The following is a 19,943-nucleotide window of genomic DNA, read 5'->3' as shown; positions in this document are numbered from 1 at the left end:
AAAGCTTCAATTAGTGAAGCCCATTTAGTCTTGCGTGACTATACAAACTCAAAACTTTCAACACCTTAGGGCGGTAATGATGGATAGTTTGTTAACTTTTGATTTAACGTTATTTCAATAGGTTATTTTAGTTGTATACCCTAAAGCGCACCAAATAATTTGGTTTTTTAATGTAACTATTATTGTTTATAAATTTTGTTTGGTTTTACATGTAATTATAATGGGTTGTTTTTATTTCATTACTTTTTAATCTATTAATATGTAATTATTCCTCATTTTCATCTCATTATTTTTATCTTTTATTTATTACTAAAATTTCTATTATCTACATGTCTGTGATACGTTTTTTATGTCTGCAATCATCTTAATATATGTATATACTCAAATATATACGTCTGAGTTTTGTTTACCAGGTTTTAGTATTTTTTTTTTTTTCATTATTACAAGTTTATGTATATTTTGGTAAACAGTCTGGAATAAAAAATTATTTATGAGCATGGTAATGTGGAATACATGATTTTAACTTTATTTTTAATGGAATTTCGGAAATTAAATAAATATAAATAATGATTATGAATGTATGTAAATTATGTTATTCTTTTTTATTAATCAAAATTGGTCTTATTTCATATAAAAAAGAAGTTTTTTTGTCCAAATCTCTCATTAAAATATGTTGGCATGTTGAACAAGTTATCTAACTTGTTCTCTAATCTAAAGAATAAATTTTCAAAGTTTTAAGTTTACTTATTTAACCAGTTTAATATAAAAATTTTCATAACTGAAACTCATATTCTAAACCAATAAGTGTAGAAATGAGTCCAAAATTACTAAATAACTACAATTTGTGATATTTCAACAAATGATTACAATTAATAGCTAGCTATCTCTTAAATTAATGCTGAAAACTATTTCTGATCTCAAATTTTCTCACTTAAACTAAAAATTTATTAAAGAAATAAGATAAGGTCATTTGGTTGAAGCAATCAAAGTTTAGAAAAATTTTAAACTATTAGTTTAGGTTTTTTCTCAGTATTTTCTTCGAAACGTTTATACGATTATTTTTTTAACGAAAGTGTGAAATTTTGTACCTCGAAGTAACATCTATCGGCTGTGAAGAACCCAAAGAAAGAAACCCTGAAATCAATACCAACAAACACAAAACTAATTTAGATACACGCCTAGAATAGATCAAAAGTTCAATCAGAGAACTGGAAAATAACAAAGCATGTCGAAAAGTCTCAGTACTAGTAAAAATTTAGAAAGCTGCAGACGATACTATTTTACAAGAACTATGTAGGGGAATCACAAAGATATGGGAAACAGAGAAACTCTCGAAAGAATAAAACCTAGAAATGTTTTACTAATTTCGCGTTGGATAATTTATACAAACTTTCAGACGCGGTTAGGAAACGTAGACTTACCTTCTACGGGCAGTTGATGGAAATGGACGAAAACAGATTAACTAAGGAAATGTTTGTCAATGAGAAACACAGAAAGACAACGGGCGAAATAGGTCAAAGAAGATCTAATAAAACTAAAAATGAAAGTACGGAATTACAGATAAAACACCTGCAGATAAAAGCTCAAAACATATGAAGACTTATAAAAAAAAAGAATAGAATGGACCCAGCAAAGAAAGAAGATCATTCATACAAAATGAAAAAGTCCTTGGAAGAAAAAAAAATTCCAATAAATTAAACTATTTATCGTGTTTCTAGAGACACTAGTGTTGATTCAAAAAAAAATTAAGGAACAAAATTTTTATACTAAAAAACCTATACGAGTTAATGAACGGACTCTCTTTTAATATTTTTTTATCCCATCGTCATTAAAAAACAAAACTTAATAATATTCCAGTAATCGAAAATTAAACCAAAAATATCATAATCTTAGATCTAATCGTTACAAAAATATCATATAGAATAGATCCAATGCTCATACGTATACAAATTAATTGATTTAATCAATAAATTTACAAATAGGTAGTAGTGCGTGTTTTAAAAATTTATCCGATATCAAAAGGCTTTATTTTTTAACAAATGAATATATAAATCTTGCGGTTAATTATAAAATACAGATTTGAATATAGAATTTTATTTATAAGTTTCACAAATAGTCTCAATATGGTCTTCTCCAGATCCAATGCTCGATAATTAAACTCGTTCCATACTTGAGCGATCATATTTGATGTTACTACATCCTCTGCTATTGTTATGCGGTTTAGCAGTTCATTCATAGTTTCTGAAAGAAAAGGCAAAAAAACGGAATTTTTCACAAACTTCCACAAAAAAAACATAGATAGTTAGATCAGACGACCTTGGTGGCCTGTGGTGAAATGTAAAACCAAGGATCCTTGCAATGGAAGCTCATTATTAAAAATTTGCTTGAACATACAGAAACATTCACAGTGTGGTGTGTGACTTGGTGATGTCTTGCTGGAAATAAAATTCATGAGAATCTGCTCGTAACTGCAATAAAGTCAGTTCTACATAATTTCTAAGTATGAAATTTCCCCAACACGGTTTTACATTAAAAAAATACTGCCGTAAACCTTTTATGTCAGAAAACGGCGCAGAAGTCTTTCTCATGTTCGAATGTTGCATGGGTTGGCTCTGAACCCCATATCCTTATTTTGTGGTGGTTTTTATCTTTTATATGAAACATGGCCTCGTTACTGAACACTAAGTGTGAAAGAAAAGGGTCAATTTTCTGCTTGTCGAGGATGAATTCACAAAATTCCTCAAGTTGTTGTTTAATACGTCTTCGGAGGGCTTGTACCAATTAAATCCCTGTATGGTTTGAGCAAAAGCCGTCAGATAAAATAAAGGAACAACTAGCTCTCGACTAGTCGTCCACAAGACAAGTAGACTTTCCTGGGCTACGTACAAAACTCTGTCGAAGTTTTAACGCTCAACGGCTTCGTCCAACACATAGGGTGTCCTGCGGATATCCCTTTACACAAGCAGCCTCTTTCTTGAAACTGTTGGTATTAACGTCTAATCGTCTGAAGAATAGAAGGTGCAGTGCCGGGGTGGTGCCGATGAGAATCGTGTACTCACGATTGCTGAAATGGAGGACGCAAAATGCTTTCTTTTACGGGGTTACAATTTTGACGCACACTGAAGGATGCAATTCACAAGGTAACGACCAGCCGGTAATCAAGAAAAATTTTAGAATTCCTTCTCTTACATACTAAATGGTTCGTTTGTTAGCAGTGAACGGTTGCGGAGTTAAAGCCTTTTGAAATCGGTTGAATCATTTTGATACAACCTGTATAATTTAAAGTATATTGAATATATATATATATATATATTTAAAATAAAGGATATTGAAGCATTAAGAGTTGATAAAAATAAAAACTTCTTTCTAGATATTATTATTTTTTTATTAAGAGAAATGCGTTCCGTCTATTTCATGGTAATTAAAATAGCCTTAAAATAAAAACTGAGGTATTAAATGGGGGATAAATTATAAGTTAGCTTGTATTAAAATTTTATTATTTTTGTTGCAGGAAATTACAATTCTGAAATTAATACATATATGTCTGGCATGTTTTAACTTCTGTGTGGCGATAAGGTTTAACATTTTTTGGAACGGAAATAATAAAATAAGATTTTAAAAACCACTAATCCTCCATAAAAGAATTTGGTGAGTTAAGTTTCTACATATCTCGTGGATGTTACGTTATCACTATTTAGGTGTTGATAGAGTTTTAAGGTTCAAATCCTAGTAAAGGCAGTTACTTTTATGCGGATTTGAATACTAGATTGTGGATACCAGTGTTCTTTGTTGCTTGGGTTTCAATTAACTACACATCTCAGCAACGGGCAATCTAAGACTTTACAAGATTACACTTCATTTTCATTGATACATATCTGAAGTAATACCTTACGGTGGTTCTGGAGGCTAAACAGAGAAAAGGAAGGTGTTGACAGGATGTATAGCGTTATCTTATATACATATAGACTGTGTAATTATAACCCTGGTGAACTTGTTATCGCAAATGGGGTGATTTTGAAGTCAACCGTTCTAAAGTTCAAATCCTAGTAAAGACAGTTACGTTTACGCGGAAAACTAGATCGTGAAACCAGTTCCTTGGTGGTTGAGTTTCAATTAATCACACATCTCAGGAATGGTTGACCTGAGACTACAAGACTATACTTCATTTACATTCATACGTATCATCCTCATTCATCCTCTAATATAATAACTTACGGTGGTTCTGGAGGCTAAACAAAATAAAAAGAAAAAAGAGACTTTGTAATTATAAATACGCTGTGTATAGTACATAGTCTATTGTAGAATTCGATTACCTTTGAACGGAATAATAATTTTAAAAAAAAACTTATTTTACAATACCAAGAACTACTTGAATGATTTCTTTTTTAAAGGAATTAATAAATTTATTTTTTTACGGCTGATGCAATAGCTGTTTAGTAAGAGAAATAATGTCTACCGGTCAAAAATTATTCTATCATCGGTAAATCGACATTTCAATATCAGGATGTAAACATAGAGTTTCACCGTTTTTTAATGGCTGAATCAGTAGTAATCTCTATAAAAACGAATTACAGTTAATTTTTTGTAATAGTTTTCAAGTATAAAATGGCTTGATTTACGTAAAATTGTACCCTTTAAAAGGAAGAGAAATATTCTATTCTATAAGATTTATGTAAGAGGATATAAAATATCTTTAAAAATGAAGTATATTATTGTGATAAAATATTTTTTAATAAAATATGATGTACTTGAACTTAGTCAAAAGGACGAACGAATTTTAAGAGGCTGTATAAAAAATATACTCCCAAATATCTTTATGCTTAAATAATCGTATATATTAACCTACTTATATTTATAAATGTATTTCACCTTTACTAAATATTTATTTATTCCTAAAAATAAATTAAAATATTCATTTATCTTTTGATGAAATTTTTAGTAACGCAAAATAAACAAACTTGAATTATTTTTTAATTTATTTAATGTGTACTTACACACTGAAATATTTTTTGATTGTGTAATTCTTTTGAGTACTGTCTCTCATTCAATTATTTTTTAATAATTCTGTGGTAATCAAAGAATTTCTTTCACGTAAATTTTTGAGTTCCGTTTTATTATCCACGGAATAAAAAATCTACTTATCCTGACGTAATATATGTCATGTCGTAAATTTTGTTAATATCAAACGAAATTTGAAAAGTCTGTTAAATTGTCGTTTAGTTTTTATTATATTTCTAAACCTTTTTGTTTGATAATATTTCCAGTCAAATCGATAAATGGAATTTATTATTCAATTAATGGAACAACGTTTAGCTTACACATGCTGACACATACACCCAAACAGAACAGGCGGATGAAATCGAATAATATTTAATTATGCACTATATTACTGAATAATACAATTGTGATCAGCTTTATATACCTTGTCATCAAACCAACAGTTCATTGTTTCATTTCACTCCTTCCTATATGATAACATTAATATCACTAGTTCCGCAAATGATATGCATGGAATATATCGAATTTTCCGACCACGGTAGGTTAATCGATTCTATAACCATTTGATAAGTTTTACCCATCCCCGCCAAAAAAAAAAATCTGTTACATAAATGCAGCGTACATAACATATGTAAGCTAATATTAAATGCAGGTATATACCTGCATTTATATAACATTTTCCCCCTTTTTTATCTATTACGTACGTATTTATTTGTCTAAATGTACATAAAGAAAGTTCCAGGAGAAAAAATGTATAAAGAAAATTTTCTGGTGAAGGGGTGAATATCAAATAAAATTATTAATAATTTGTGATTGTGATTTTAATAATAATTTGTGATCTTTATAAAAAAAAAACTTCAACTTTTGAAAGAAAAATCTTTTTTAGGGTGCTCCAGTAAACATTTAAATTTTATTCGCCCTTAATCTTCTGATTAAACAATAAAACCATTTATTTTATATTGAATAAATATCTGAAAAGTTTTATTTTAAATTTCGTGAGATTGCACAATAGCGCAATGTCAAATACCTGCAGAGGCTTGAGAATCATGTAAACCACTTTGCAATTAATTTACTCGATAACAGCAGACGGTTGAAACAGGCCCATATACTCGTCTTAGTGTCAGCGTAACAGTTTGGAATCTAACACCGTCAAGTTTAGTGATGTATCTAATTTCTTGTTACTTCTCTTTCTTTTTATTTTTTATTTGTTATTAATGTTTGTTTTGTGGACTATATGGTGCTGAAATTGTTGGTTTGTGATTTAAGACTGAGCTTGAAATTTCATATTTGACTTTAAGTTTGCTTGCAACTGTTTATTGTGTATTATTTATTTTGGGGGTTCCTTAAGGACCTTCTTATCACGTGCTTTTGTCAGGAAACTTACTTATGGCTCCGCAGTAGAGCCGATTGTAATTGTAATTGTTAATGAGCAAAAAAAAAAAAGTTTTGACTATCGAAAATGTTGTTATCAATGTGCTTTCGACCTAAAAAATTCTGTAATAAAGGTGGCAATGAATTTCTCAACGTTTCCGGCTACGCTGGTCAAGTTATGCAATTCATTTTTAAAAAAAAAAAATAATTGCTATCATTTGTGTATTTATGATAAAATAATTACTTTTATTGAAAACAATAACTAAAATTAGGAATTCACATTTTTATATAAAAATATTTATTTCTAATTGTATGATGTAGTTAGATAAATACAAAAAGAAATTGATTATTTCTATACTTATGATGAACTTAATAAAAATTGAACTGTTTTGTTATTAAAATATGATTTTTTTTTTTAATTTTGGCGGCTCCGATAAGCAATGGAAAGCGTTTGCGTAAAAATTATTTTTTAAGAAGTAATCAATCCTCAAGTACTGATAATAAATAAAAAAAATAAATTTTCAAAATTGTTTAAAACATACAAAACTACATCCATACTTCTAAGTAAACAAATTTAGTATTTTCTAGGAAGTCGGTGAAAAGTTTTGGCTAATTGTTTTTCCAAAATTACTACAGATTAAGGGCTATCAAAAAATTAATACTTTTACATTCTAATTACAATAGGTAATTTCCCAGTTAGATTTCAATTTATTATTTATTATTATTAAATAGATTTAAAGAAAATATTTATTAAAAAAAACTCTTCTCTGTACCACAGACAATTGGATTACGATGAGCAAAAAGGTTTTAGTGGTTTTAAAACCTATTGATTTAGAAAAAATAGATCCAAAAAATTCTCATTAACTCCTTTTTTGAAGCAAAACATAGCTAAAAAAAGAAAAAATTAAAATTTTTGGTAATTTTTGATCTTGTTAAAAAAACTTCAACTTTTGTAAGAAAAATATTTGCTAAGTGCTCCAATAAAAATAAGAAATTTTATTTTAACCAAAAGACAACACCTTAAAGTAGAACACCCTACTCTTTTTCCAATTTTTGCGAACATTGGAATAACAAAATGTTTTCGCAGATTATTTACCACTTATTTATTTATTATTTTTGTTAAATTTTTTAAATGCCATTAAGGCACAAACCTAAAAAATTATCAGTCTTTTTAGTTTTTATTTTACCGACAAAATCCTTTCCTGTTATATCTGTAACTGATATAGCAGCTTGAATCGCTTTAACCGGAGAAGTAAAATTGTTTCCAGTATTGTAACTCAATTTTTTTACTGACAAAACTATTTATGCCTAAAAAAAAATTGAAGTCAAAAAACAATTTTTTTTCGTTTGAAATTTATAACAAATATATATATGCTCATAAGTTCAGAATTAAAAATGAAAGTATAAAATTTTGAATTAAGAATAACCTTTGAATATTTAGAACTTCAATATATGATAACTTTGGGTATTCCTTCTGTGCAGGAGTAAAAAATTTTAATAAAGGTGCAGAATAATACTTGACTTAAAACAGTAAAACTTATAAAACATTCTGTCTTCATGGTATCAATATCCAGCATACCTTTTTATAAATAATACTTCATGCAACTTGCGAACTAAAGAACACGTAATGCAAAATCACCAGCATTTATATTTCATGTGGATTCATTCTTTATTATATTATTTCTATATTATAGTATGAAAGGACAGCTAATATAAACAGGAAAAAGAAGATATAATAATGACTTTTTTTTCTATATGACAGCCGTAACTTTGGATCGCTTTTTCTCTAGTAGTTTGATTACACTTAAATGCGTCTTTTTAAAAAAAATAAACTAGACATGGTGGAATTATCAATTGGCTTCTAGTCATTTGACTTATCACCTTTAGACTATTACCTGTTGGGTTACTTTAAATCATTAGTATGAACTAAAGTGTAATACAAGAAGAGTTAGTTATTAAGATTCTCAGTGCGGTATAATTAATACAAAACAAAACTCTTGAAATTTTAAAAGCCACCAAAAATATTATTCGTCGAGCAGAGTGCTGTATCCAATGTGGAGGAGGATATTTTTATCATTTTATTATACTGTTTATGAAATTAGTTGCTTTTATTTATTTTGTTTTTATTTGTTATTTTTCTAAAATATTCGTAATATTGAACATTTTGTTTTGTGTTAATAACTAGTTAAAATCTACCATATTCTGATATGTTTTGCTTTTTAACCTGACTTTCTTATCGTTTGTATTTATTTTCTGTGGAATTTATTCATAACATTTTACTCAAAATCAAATTCTCTACAAGTTTTGTTTAAAACTATTATCCCTTTGTCATCCATTTAATAAAGCTACTTTACGCCAAAACGTAAAGGAGTGTGTTTTTTGACCCCCAATGTTTTGTCTCATATCATAGATTTTTGAAAGAAAAATTACTAAAAGTACAATTCTGAGACCTTGGTTTTCATTTTTTCAGGTCATATTTGATATTAAATACTAAATTTACCTCTTAATTTGGACATAAAAATTTACATTCTGGCTTAATTTTACTGGAAAGTGCAGAAATCAGGGCGAAATCTTTCACCAATTAATACTCATTAACGAAGCATTTCAAAATTTATGTTTATATGAATTTTTTTGTTTTATTATTACCTGTAGAACATGTCTTAAAAGAATATTATTATATTCATAGTGAATTATTTTGCATAATACAAGGGAATGGGTTGAACAAACCACAGTTTGATTGAATATTAATCGTAGCTGACAAAAAACAATCGAATGATGTTAAAATAAATCAAAATAATGAAGAAAATAATTAGCGTATGAATTCGTATTGCTTTTCAAATTTTATCTGATAATTATGAGATTGATTTATATAATTGTATTATTTCCTTTAGCAGAAACTATTATAATGACATATTTAGAAACTACAGAATTGATTACTAGATGAAATTCACTGATTACAACAATTCAAAATCGTATTAAATCAGTTTTAAAAATGCGTTTAATTATGTTGTAAATGTTACAAATAAATAATATAAATAATGGGAAACTAAACTTTTCCATCATTTGCATACAGCTTTAAATTTAATGCCCCGTTAGTGATAAGTTGAAAAGTATTTTTATTATTAAAATCTTATCTATTTTCTATTTGTATTTATTTTATTAAAAAACAAATAATAAAACTTAAAATAATAAATATTAATATGAATAATTGCTAATATACCGTGAAATAAGATCATGAAAAGTTGACAAATGGCATTATTTTGAACTTTCTGTGCAATAAACTCTATGTTTGAATAAATTTGAATTTTTCTTCTTTTGTTTTAATAAACTTTAAAATATTTAATAATGCTTAATTAAAATAAGGAAAGTAATAAAACTATTTCAGTCGAACAATATAAAGCAGTCAAAAAGTCAAATTTATTTAACTTTTATTTTAATTTTTAGTGGTAGATAGAATATATCCGTATCCCTTTAATAAGGTACTAACCATCCTGATAAGGTATCATTTAGAAAAATATTAATGAAAATAATTATAGGTCAATAGGTTGGGGGGATGGTTTTATCCAAGTTTAATTTTTAAGCAGCGGTTCATTTGTAATTTTTTTTCAAAAATTTTCATTGTTATTTCTAATGACAATATTTTTTAATAAACTAAAACACATACAAGTAAAATTTATTAGAATTTGTTTTCGATATACATATAAATTTAACATATGTTCTAGCTATAAATTATGGTTGAGGTTATGGTTGGTAGTTCCAAACATAGCCACAAGTTTACTACCGTATCTAACCCAGTAACCATAATGGTACTCGATTTTTCTTTCTTAAAACATCAATGTTTTTATCATTACAATCACTAGAACGGGTCATTTATATTAAAAAATAAATAAATCAGGGACTTTGACGTGAAGAGACAACAAAATTAATTAAAAAAAATCTAATGTGGACATCACATGACTTTCTTTTACGCCTATTAAATTACATATACACATTATTATTTTTTTTTTTTTTTTTTTTATTTGAAAAGTACATAAAATTTTATTTCAGTAATAACTTATGATATTTTTTCACATTTTTTTTTTTTTACTCTTATTGAATTATTATTTATTGTAATTTTGTTTACAATCAGACGTTGATAAATCAGTTAATTTAAACTGGAAAAAAGTTTAAAAAAATATATGTATATGAAGTCGTATTCGAACCGATATGCCTTCCCCGTGTAAGATCCAAATATTTCATTAATTTAAATTCTATTTGGCTATAACTCTGAAACCAAGGAAAGAAAATAAATACCACTTATAATACACAGTTAAAAATCTCTCAATGAGAGCTTATTCAAATCCAAATTTAAATTAAATTATATTTAAATAATAATAATAATAATAATATTAAATAATATTTAGATTATAATAATAAATAATAATTTATATTTTAATTTTTTTTTAATTAAAATTTTATTACAAATTTATTAGATTTTGTGCTTTTTTGGATACTTTTGATCCAGTCGATTGCAATCAAAAGAGGAGGTGCACAACTAGATGTTACAACAGTCCTAAATCCAAAATTTCAACATCCTACGGCTAATTGTGTTTGATTTATGCGAGATACATATCTACGTACAGACGTCACGCCAAAACTAGTCAAAATGGATTCAGGGATGGTCAAAATGGATAGTACCATTGAAATCTGAAAAATTTTTCGCGATCGCAATACTCCTTTCACTTCATTTAAGGAAGTAAAAATGTCTTTGGAGGCACTTAAAGTAACAGTATTTAATTCTTCTTTAAATTTACCATTTTTGAATTTGGTGACAAATAAAAAAAATTAAAATTAAAGATATCGTCTCACAAACCCTTAATTTAGTGTGATATTCAAAAAATAATAATATTAATTCATTCTGCATTCGCACAGAATTTTAGAAACATATGTTTATAATAAATATTTTTAGAATTCAAAAAAAAGGATGCTGAGAAATATAAAATACCGCGTGAAGGACTCTTTTCATCTTATAAATATTTTTCCTTATTTACCGATTGCCATTCGAGAAATTAGTAATTAGTTATTAAATCTAATAATCATTCCAGATAAAAATTCTGGATGTAATAATAAATCCTTTTTTTAATCTTATATAACTTAAAAAATGATTAAAAAAAACCAAATGTATAATGCCCGTATAAAAATCATTAACATAATAAATATGTATATATTTATTTACAAAATTAATGAGATATTAGGCGTACATAATATGGGGAAAAAATGCGACTCAATCCAACACTGAAATACCATGGCGTGATGCCATGAACCCCGGCCTACAAGAAATGTGTTATGAATACTGCTGTAAAATTGAGTGCTCGAGGTAACGTAATTTATAAGCTGGCTGGAAATACCTGGGGAACAGATGCAAGGGTACTTCGAGCATCATCATTAGCTTTAGCCAGTTCTGCGGTCTAATAGTGTACACCTATATGTTGAATAGCTGCCATAGGGGTAAGTTGGATATTGAGTTAAATAGAATCATGAGAACAATTACTCGTACAGTTTCCTCTACTCCAGTTAGATGGCTTCCAGTACTACCTAATATACCTTCAACACATCTCAGGCGTCAGAATGCCCTGGGGAAATTATACTACTCTCAGAAAAGATTACCGGTGCACCTACAGCTGATTACGAGGTGGTAAGTCACTCCAAACGGTTGCTAATTTCATCTAGCTAGATAAAGAAACTAAAAAAAATTCGCTGAAAAATTTACAACCAATAGAAATTTTTTTGAGATGTATTTTTGGGAGAGGAATGATTTATGATGAAATTTTATTGTAATATTAATTCTAAAAGTTTAAATAATTAAAAAAAAAAAGTTTTTAAAATGATTTTTAAAATTGATCGGCTTCCGCATTTTCAACATTGCCCTCAATATAGGCAGACTTTTGGGGAAGAGGAGAATTTGGAAGGAAAGTCTTTTTTTAAACAGTAAGATAAGAATGTTCGCATATACTGAGCTTAATATAAAGCAGAGTTTATAAAATAATTAAAAAATTGACCCCAAAAAAACTATTCAACGCCTTGGAGGTATTGACCCCAAACTTTTACCAACAAATCGTTCTATATATGTCAGTCTACATACAACATTTAATCAAAATGGGTTATTCCACTCAAGAGTTATTAAGCTTCAAATATGTCATCATACGTACTTACGTTCGTACCTAAGTACGTATGTACGAAAATTATCCCCGTTTTTTTGTTTTTTTATTGGGTCCCTGCGTCATGAAACTTCGAGAAATGCAAAAAAACCCATACCATATTTTTTTAATGAATACCATACTTTCCTTCTTGCAGCATAGCTCTAGAGCTATGATACCAGGTAAGTAAAAATATACTATTATTAGTGGTAATAAATATTTAATAATCCATAATCGTTTAATAAAAATTCAACAAAGTCGAAAACAAAGAAGTTTTTTTTATATCGGCTAAATTATTTGTAAGTTCCATAACCATACTCCTTTTTACGTGACTCTATATAAGTCAGAAGTCCCTCCCCGAAAAAAAAACAAATTTTTATAAAGATTAAAAAATATCTTATACAGAGCATTTTAAGGGATATAAGGACTAAACTAGTTTCCTGTTTGCCTTCTTATCGAATCAAATCGCTTAACAGTGTTCACGCCCATCAAAGTGAAGGTGACATTCAATCCTATGATATCGTTTTAATTTTATTCATCACTGGAACTAAATGTACATATAGCATCATTACTCTTCGAGAAGGTTACTCTTCTTGGTCTTCATATGGGCAAAACCTAGGAGAAAATTTGAACAGATAAGAGTAAAGCAATCAATGAAACCAATGAATACATTTGTACTTCCTTTGCAAGAAGTAAAGAAAGTATTGTGATAGCGAAAAATGTCCGTTTTCAGATTTTAACGGAAATATCCATTTTGACCTTCCCTGAATCCATTTTGACTAGTTTCGGCGTGACGTCTGTAGGTATGTACGCACGTATATATTTTGCATAACTCAACAAATATGAGCCGTAGAATGTTGAAATCTTGGATTTAGGATTGTTGTAACATCTAGGTTTGCACCTCCCCTTTGATTGCAATCGACTGGACCAAAGTTGTCTAAAAAGCCCAAAATCCAAAACGATTTGAATTTTGGACTTTTTCTTAACTGCAATAATCAGCCCCCACTGAAAGCTTTTCAACGATGTATCATAAGTGATATTTATTTTCATTGGTTCCAAAGATATAACCAAATGAAATTTTAATTAATGAATTATTTGGATCTTATATGGGGAAGGCACATTGGTTTGAATCCGACTTCAAATAAATATATTTAAAATAAATAAATAAATAATTTTTTATTTAAATATATTGATTTACTTATATTTATTAACCTCTGATTTAAAAAAAAACTTTTATCTGTAATATAATAGGTGTACAAGGAAATCATGTGGTTCACATAAATTTTTTTCTCTTTTGGAACAATGCATTATATACACAGCTTCAGTTCAGGTATAAGGGCTGGGTTTTTTTTATATATTTTTTCTATTTAGTATAACATTTTAATCGTATATTATTGGTATTTAATGCAAAAATAAACACCATTAATCAGCAATGTGTACTGTACTGTAAATTTTACAATTACGTGATAGTGCTACGTTAACTAGAACAGAAAATACACAGAACTAAACGAGTATTAATAACAAATATGGATGCTTGTTAATGCTAACTACCAATAATGTAACAAATACTACATGACTGAAAAGGATTAACGTTCTTATGTTGATTTTTAGTTACTACTCTCTAGAGTAGAGAGCGTTAACGCATACATAGTTTGAAAGATTCATTCAACGTGTATAAATAGCGTCGTTCCAGTTGATTGTATAATAATGTCATAAGTTATTTGCTTTTTATGTGCGACTTTAATTATTCGTATCTAGTTTGTTACGCATATACTTTATCAGGTGAGTTTAATTTTTATTTATTTCTACTTTGTTTAGTAATTTATTTTATGTTTAAAGGTTTCCCTTATTATTTTAAACGTAATGTTGTGGAAAGGTTATGTCAGTTAGATTGCGGTATTACATTGTACTCGTATATGTTTACTGAATTAATACTGCGTAAAATTCACAACGTGTAATGTAAAATTCAAATAAAATATAACCGAATTTAAGAAGAAATAAAAAACTCCTGGAGACATCTTGCAGTAAATTTTAGTATACAACATAAATCTGTTATTTCAATATTTATTATTATCTCATAATATACGTTGTACAGTATAGTTACTAAACAGAAAACAAAAAACATTAGTTTCAATTCGATCTGCATGTTTTTATTTAAGTATCCGCCTTACTCATGAAAAAATACTGAATCTTCATAATTACTTTTTTGATTTTGAAGAGAAAATTCTTTTGGTTTTTCGTTAAAAATTTTTTTCTTTTTTTATAAAAATTGCACGTTTACGTAGACAATTTGAAGAATCGTAATTATACATACGTTAAACCATCCTCAACTCATTAGTGTATTGAAAAATTATCACAAAAAATTGGTTGTAAAACTTAAATAAAAATAAATAATATGATATACATGATTTCAATTATGAATCTTAAATAATATTGCTTACAGAAACTTTTTGTGCCTTTCTTTTACGGATATCTGAACATTATTTTACTTTTCTTGCAAACCACCTTTTTTTTATACAGTTGGCACTTTTACTATTCTTGCATCATAGCTCTAGAGTGTACTGGAAGAAGGAAAGCCAAGAAATCAGTCAAAAAATGAAGTATGGGTTTTTTAATTTCTCGATTTTTCATGACCCGGGAACTTAAAAAACAAAAATAGGGAGAAATTTTTATACGTACGTATGTACGTATTTACATGTGTTGGCATGTTGAAGCTTAATAAACATCAACCGATGTTGATGAAATTTTCTACAGATTCTTGTACTTGAATGTGGTTCAATTTGTTGGTAAAATATTGGGGTCAATTTTCTAAAGATTTTACAAATATAGCCCCTTTTTATATTAAGTTCAGTACTTGCGTATATGCTTATCTTAAAAAGATTTGTCCCGAAATTTCTCCTTCCACAAAAATTGATAAAGCTAACTTTCTTCTACTGCATATTTTTTAACCGAATCGGTTTTTTTGTTGTTTAAGTCTTCGTAGGAATAGTATTAGTGCAAGTGACCAAAAAAAAAAAAAAAAAAAAAAAAAAAATACTTTCAGGGCAATTTTATGGGGGAATCAATCAATCAAAGCTTAAAAATAACAATTCTTCGAAAACTTTGTTTTATTTAAATTTTTAATATTATTAAAATGTTAAAGTTTTTGAATAATATTACAAGAAAATTTCGAAATAATTCTTCCCCCACCAGCATGAAAAAAATCTTAATTAAATTTTTTTATTGGTTGTACATTTTTTAGAATTTTTGTTAGTTTCTTCCATTTAACATAGTAAACGTAAAAAAATTTTTACATTTTTTGGAAGCCAATTTTGGAGATAAGGACACAAAAAATTAAAAATATCGCGTTTTTGAATTTTTAAACTTTTTTTATTTTATTTAAATTGTATTGATTATGCTAACGGTGGTAATTATTTATTTATAATGATAATTTTACAATAAAACTTCATCATAAATTACTTCCCGAAAAAGATAATAAATCTTGGTTACTTTTTTAACGTATCATTACTTTTCCATTGGGTTTCGTTTTTCTCCAACCGGTTTTCTAGCTGCTGTCGGATCTGGGTGTGTGTTTATAAGCAAATGCAATTGTTACTACCCGCTTGCTAGTCCTGACGGTTGCAGATGTTGTACAACGTAAGAATAAATATATCTGTAGACATATAGTCTGGAACAGACTCAGGTCCACTCCTGAGACGTGAGGATAATGTTCATCAAAAAAAACATCGGTATCCATAGTCTATCATTCAAATCTCTATAAAAGCAACTGCTTACACAAAAGTCGACCCTTAGAACTTTCGACTTCGAAAATCAGCTGACTTTTTGATGACAAGTTTAATCGCTAGATTAACCCGTCGGGATAATTTTCCACTATGTAAAAATAAATAGCCAATGCCAGGAGAGTATTACAACTGTGTTATTAGTTTTCTGTTTAAATACATACATACATGTTTAAATTAAAACAGATTTACCAAATTTAAAATAAAATAGACTTTACAAAATTATGGAACCGCTAAAAAAAATTTACTAAAAAGTAAAATAATTTAATACAAAAATGTTGCATTACTTTACGAAATAATTTACTGAATACAATTTTTCTTTATTTTGAAATTTTGTAATTTCCGCCAGTTCAAAGGGTGCAAAATGTGTTGTAGTTGTTGATTTTAATTTTTAAGCCTTTTTTAAAATAGAAATTTACAAAATAAATATTATGTTTTTGTGTTTTCAGTGTAGATTTTATCATTTTGTATGTTTTTGTAAAACTTGAAAATTAATAATTTTGAATTCTGACAAAAATAATTTTCAAGCCTCAAGAATCGATACCTAAAATATTTTTTTAAAATTTAATTTGGGTATAATCTATAATCAAAAACCTTAATGAAAATTTTCTTTTAGTCTATACTTTATTAAATCAAAAAGAACGTTCTGGTAAACAAAATATTTAGGTCCGTTTCTAAATCTTTACGTTGGAGTAAAATTTCATTATATTTCTTAAGTAGTTTTTCTTTCACAAACAGAGGTCCTACTTTGAATATTTTTTTCATAGTGCAAGTTCATAATTTTACTTTTTCAATTTTTTTTTTTGGTTTTAGATCAACGTATGACCCACCTGAACTTATGTATTTGTCTAATGTTTCATCGAGCTTAAAAATAACATTTTTTTCAAAAATTGTGTTATAAGCATGATATGAGAGAGAGTGAGTGAGTGAGGGAAGCAGTATAGGGGGGGGGGGGAATAGAGAGTATGAAAAATAGTTAGAATATTTAAAATTTTATTATTGTTAATAATAATAAATGTAATACGCATATTTTTATCTACTTTTTTTTTTTGTCTTCAGTCATTTGACTGGTTTGATGCAGCTCTCCAAGATTCCCTATCTAGTGCTAGTCGTTTCATTTCAGTATACCCTCTACATCCTACATCCCCAACAATTTGTTTTACATACTCCAAACGTGGCCTGCCTACACAATTTTTCCCTTCTACCTGTCCTTCCAATATTAAAGCGACTATTCCAGGATGCCTTAATATGTGGCCTATAAGTCTGTCTCTTCTTTTAACTATATTTTTCCAAATGCTTCTTTCTTCATCTATTTGCCGCAATACCTCTTCATTTGTCACTTTATCCACCCATCTGATTTTTAACATTCTCCTATAGCACCACATTTCAAAAGCTTCTAATCTTTTCTTCTCAGATACTCCGATTGTCTAAGTTTCACTTCCATATAAAGCGACACTCCAAACATACACTTTCAAAAATCTTTTCCTGACATTTAAATTAATTTTTGATGTAAACAAATTATATTTCTTACTGAAGGCTCGTTTAGCTTGTGCTATTCGGCATTTTATATCGCTCCTGTGTCGTCCATCTTTAGTAATTTTACTTCCCAAATAACAAAATTCTTCTACCTCCATAATCTTTTCTCCTCCTATTTTCACATTCAGCGGTCCATCTTTGTTATTTCTACTACATTTCATTACTTTTGTTTTGTTCTTGTTTATTTTCATGCGATAGTTCTTGCGTAGGACTTCATCTATGCCGTTCATTGTTTCTTTTAAATCCTTTTTACTCTCGGCTAGAATTACTATATCATCAGCAAATCGTAGCATCTTTATCTTTTCACCTTGTACTGTTACTCCGAATCTAAATTGTTCTTTAACATCATTAACTGCTAGTTCCATGTAAAGATTAAAAAGTAACGGAGATAGGGAACATCCTTGTCGGACTCCCTTTCTTATTAGGGCTTCTTTCTTATGATCTTCAATTGTTATTGTTGCTGTTTGGTTCCTGTACATGTTAGCAATTGTTCTTCTATCTCTGTATTTGAACCCTAATTTTTTTAAAATGCTGAACATTTTATTCCAGTCTACGTTATCGAAAGCCTTTTCTAGGTCTATAAACGCCAAGTATGTTGGTTTGTTTTTCTTTAATCTTCCTTCTACTATTAATCTGAGGCCTAAAATTGCTTCCCTTGTCACTATACTTTTCCTGAAACCAAATTGGTCTTCTCCTAACACTTCTTCCACTCTCCTCTTTTATCTACTATAAGCAATATATAAATAGTTAAATACAAAAATTACTTTATTTATAATTACTTTATTACTTTCATAATTTGCTTCATTTTACAAATAAATATTTTTTCGAAAAAATTTTATATAAAAACAATGTAAAGTTCGTACACTAAAACATGTCGGATGAATTTGTACAGCCACACGCATAGATAAACGTATGCAATTTACAATGAGGACAAAGGAGTTTTTTAATTTTTTTATTATTATTTTTAAACTTTATTATTTTGTCGTGTCTAAAAAATGGTACCGGGCGATGATAACGCGAAAGCGTTTATCGCACACCAAAAAAAAAATTAGAAAAATGATACAAAACAGATTTTATTAAACCGAAACAAACCCGATAACATTTTCGTATTTTTTGTTTCTCCCCCCCCCCTCCCTAAAAATTGGAAAGTTTTTCACCTGGTAATAACTCAAAATAGCAAGAAATATTTATATTAACAATAACCAGGTTAGTAAAATAACTGAATAGCCAGATACAACAGTTTATATTACCATTTATATTAATTTATTTTATAAATATGATTTTACCAAACTTACCTACGGTCGCTTCGCTCGCTAACCTTGACTAATTAACAATAATGTTTTGAGTATTTAAATAATAAGTTCAGTAATTATTACAATTATTTTTTATTTAAATAATCAAAACATTACTGTTAATTAGTCGAGGTTAGCAAGTGTAGCCTAAGTTTGGTTGATTATATTTATAATTATAAGCAATGATGCTTATATTTTTAATTTCTAAAATATGTTAATATGGAGAATGTTTAAAATGACCGGTATAAAAGAGTATGGTTAGTGTGTTGTAGGGTTATTCGGTTATTTTCAACCTGGTTATTGTTAATATCAATATTTCCTGCTATTTTGAGTTATTTCCAGGTGAAAAACTTGCAAACTTTTGGGGTAGGAGAGACGATAAAGTATCAACATTTTTACTCAGTTTTTAGTAAACAATTTTTATTTTTAAATTTACTTAATTTTAATTTAAAATTTAATAGTTATTTAATTAAAAATTATTTATGTATTATTTATGCAAAATAATATTTTTTCTAAATAATTACTCATATAATACGTAACTATACATTTTCTTTTAAAACAACCGTTATTGGTAATTAAATAAACACCTATTTTCGGAGAAACATAATAATACATATATTATATATAACTATATTTATTTAATGAAGAAGATTTTGTAGTAAAAGATATAATATTATAATGGCTTAACTTGTGGTTTAATAAACGAGAACCAGATAGCGTTAGATTTCCTGTGTAATTTTCTTTCGTTCACAACCTTTTTCTTTTCCTAATAGTTATCATATTTCAATGTA

At 27.9% G+C, this 19,943-nt stretch overlaps 1 protein-coding gene and 1 long non-coding RNA gene across 6 annotated transcripts in view; one reads left to right on the top strand and one right to left on the bottom strand.

Moving 5' to 3' along the window:
* LOC142327601 (uncharacterized) overlaps positions 1 to 19,943 on the bottom strand; it is a 342,500-nt gene that overhangs the window by 291,599 nt on the left and 30,958 nt on the right. The window lies entirely within an intron of this gene.
* Positions 14,224 to 19,943, top strand: part of LOC142327604 (uncharacterized) — a 571,970-nt gene continuing 566,250 nt past the window's right edge. For both annotated transcript variants that reach the window (XR_012757026.1, XR_012757027.1), the window contains exon 1: positions 14,224 to 14,327. This is a non-coding gene — a long non-coding RNA (uncharacterized LOC142327604). The remainder of the gene's footprint in view (positions 14,328 to 19,943) is intronic.

This window comes from Lycorma delicatula, chromosome 7 (assembly GCF_047948215.1).
Source record: "Lycorma delicatula isolate Av1 chromosome 7, ASM4794821v1, whole genome shotgun sequence".
Lineage (NCBI taxonomy): Eukaryota > Metazoa > Arthropoda > Insecta > Hemiptera > Fulgoridae > Lycorma > Lycorma delicatula.
The sequence above is the reverse complement of the archived record's forward strand: the minus strand, read 5'-3'. Positions and strand labels throughout refer to the sequence as shown.